Genomic DNA, 3,215 nt, shown 5'->3' with positions numbered 1-3,215 from the left:
GAGTTATTAAATAAGCATGAGTGACCTCCTTCAAGTCCCAAAGCTTCCTACAAATAAGAGGAGAGTGTTGATCATCATATCAACTTATCTCGGCACTAGTCGACTGGTAAAACCATCAGTCGACTGGTGCTACCGTTGGAGGTAGCCAACGGCTACTTCGCAACACTGACGGTTTGCCAACGGTCATTTACCAATTGACTGGTAAAACTACCAGTCGACTGGTAGCTGCTGGCTAAGTGAACAGAATGCTTCTGTTCGCTCCTAGTCGACTGCACCAGTCGACTACACCAATCGACTGGTCCCGGTTACACACTCACACTCATCCACTCCGGAGTCACCCTTGAAGCCCTCTTCCTTTGGCCTTCGCCCCTCAGATGCACCCGAGCCTGTGGCTCCTCTCTGTGTCATCCTTCACGTTGCCTTAAAGTCCGCTTCCCTCGGCTCCACTCCGTTGCTCCTCGTCCGGCGGTCCCTCAGATGTCTTCCTCATCATCCTTCATCGACTCAAGGATCTGAGCCCTAGGATGAACTTACCAAGCTTGGCTGCACTAAGTTCCTCATGTGTTTCACCAAGTCCTGCAAGACTCAAACACATATCAAACACATATGAAAGTCTAACTTAAACTCTTTGACACACACATCAAAACCATGATCGTACCGATCAAACTTAGGTCGATTACACCAACAGAGGTGTTCCTAAACAAGAAGAAGAAGCTAGCTAGGATTTTATTTGTGTAAATCTTGTCAGATTTTCCTTGTATTTACTTATTTCTTCTTCTTGTTGCATTGAGAGTCTTGTACGAGGTTTCTCCACCTCTGGAATATTTTCAAGAAGGAATGTATTCTTAGTAGATGTGTAAATGAGGGTCGGATCCTTGGATTAGTCATCTCTTCTTGTGGTGGATACCAAGTAAATCTATATTATTAGCATTGGAGAGCTTTCTTCGAGTATTTTGCTACAAATCATATCATCGAAGCGTGAGAAGCAATCCCCCCTCTAACTCTGAAGTATCTTAATACTTTGAAGGTCTTAGTTTTTAACATTGGGTTCTAAAGTCCATCATGTTGGTGCGGGAAGCATCCGACGATCGAATCGGTGTTTTGATTATGTCAAAGGATTTAAGTTAAGTTGGTTTGTTATCTAATGTATGTGAATGAGTTTGCAGGAAAGTCCTAACTACGGTTAGGCAGGTGGAAAACCCTAGAGAGTGGTAACCCTAGGTTCTAGGGGGTGGTAACCCTAGGTGGTAGAAAATCCTAAGGGGCGGTAACCCTAGGTGATGGAAAATCCTAAGGGGCGGTAACCTTAGGTCCTGGGAGGTGGTAACCCTAGGTGGTGGAAAACCTTAAGGGGCGGTAACCTTAAGTCGTAGGGGGTGGTAACCCTAGGTGGCGGAAAACCCTTGGGGGTGGTAACCCTAGGCAGAAAGTCTAGTCGGTCTAGAGGACCGGTTTGACAACATGTATGCTCTCTTGAGTGGAGTAGGTGAGGACGCATTCCCCACTAAGGGAACAGTAGGCATCGGTTCTACCTAGGATTTTCGGTCGAAAATTCAAAGTTAGAACTGGGCAATCCAGTGACTGTCAAACATCTTTTTATATTCATTATTATGTGCTAACTTTGTGTTGAAGTGTATTTTTGGGACTAACATATCTTGTAGGGACAAAGGAGCAAGTTTTGCATCGAATGAATAGTACCCGAGGCACCGTCCATGGAGCTTGGAGGCGCCTCGGGTGCAAGGCACAAGGAGTTTGCGGAGCTTGAGGCACCCTCATGGAGGCTTGAGGTGCCTCGGACAGCCTTGAAGGCACCCTCAAGGAGTATGGAGGCGCCTTCAAGAGGATAAGCGAGAGGAAGTCAGCCTTATCCACTCGCGGTTGACCCGGAGATTGGAGGCACCCTCAAGGAGGTTAAAGGCACCCTCAACAACCTTTATAAGGCAGTCTCGACCCGCAACTTAGATAATCGATTCTAAAGCGTTCTTTCTTCAACGCGATGCTAACGAGACATTCCGACTAAGCTACAACAAGATCCCGACGACCCAAAGCTACAAAACATCAAATTTTTGTTGTCAGTATAGCTTTTAATATTATTTTGTATTCATTTATTGTAAACATTTGCGCTATAATAGTTGTTGTCCAAAGTAAATGCTCAATGAGCATGGGCCTTGGAGTAGGAGTCGCCCTAGGCTCCAAACCAAGTAAATCTTGGCGTCCTTCTGTGTTTTATTTAAATTTTTGCTGCATTTTACTCGATCCTTTCGAATACGAAAAGTGAAAGCCACGAGAGCTATTCACCCCCCCCTCTAGTGCGTCTCGATCCAACAATTGATATCAGAGCGGGGTCGCTTCAATTTGGTGCAACCACTAGTCAAGCATATTTTTTCATGGTGATTTTAAGTTTTTTGGAGTCGATCGGAATCGGTATTCTTGTCATCTTCTGATCTAGTTTTTCTTTTGTAATCAATTTTTTTCTCAAAGTTTGTGCAACACCACTCAAGATCATGTATTAGTTTTCTTGTTTCCCGCACTACTAATCCAGAATCAAGTCCTGAGACAAGTTCTTTTTGTTTTTCTTTGTGCGCAAGATTTTATGGCACTCCAAGAAGGCTATAGCACTGCTTGCCCACCACTCTTCACCGGAGATGACTTTGGTTACTGGAAGGGTCAGACGGAGTCGTACCTTCAAACTAATTTCAAGGTCTGGATGATCATCAAAACCGGTCTTGAACTTCCACTCGACGGCTCTGGAAAATCAATATCGTGCATGAACTGGGATGCAAGCATAATCAAGAAAGTAGAAGCAAATGCCAAAGCAACCTACACACTTCAGTGTGGCCTAACCAAGGAGGAGCTAAACCACATTGGCCCATTCTCGAGCGCCAAAGAACTATGGCAAAAGATGATCGAGTTGCACAAGGGCACGTCTGATACAAAGGTAAGTAAGCATGAATTACTACTTAATAAATTGTATAATATTAAAATACTGGAAGGTGAGACAGCTAGCCAGCTCCATGCCCGAATACATGATCTACTCAATGGACTCCATACAATAGGACAGAAAGTGGAGAATCATGACATCCTAAGGTACGCCTTGAATACCTTTCCGAGGAATACCTTATGAGCATCCATGGTAGATGCTTTCAAGGTATCTAAGGATTTATCTATAATTAAACTAGATGAACTATTTGCTGAATTTAAATTGCATGAACAAG

Source organism: Zingiber officinale, chromosome 7A (genome assembly GCF_018446385.1).
Source record: "Zingiber officinale cultivar Zhangliang chromosome 7A, Zo_v1.1, whole genome shotgun sequence".
Taxonomy (NCBI): Eukaryota; Viridiplantae; Streptophyta; class Magnoliopsida; order Zingiberales; family Zingiberaceae; genus Zingiber; species Zingiber officinale.
This window is presented reverse-complemented; position numbering follows the sequence as displayed.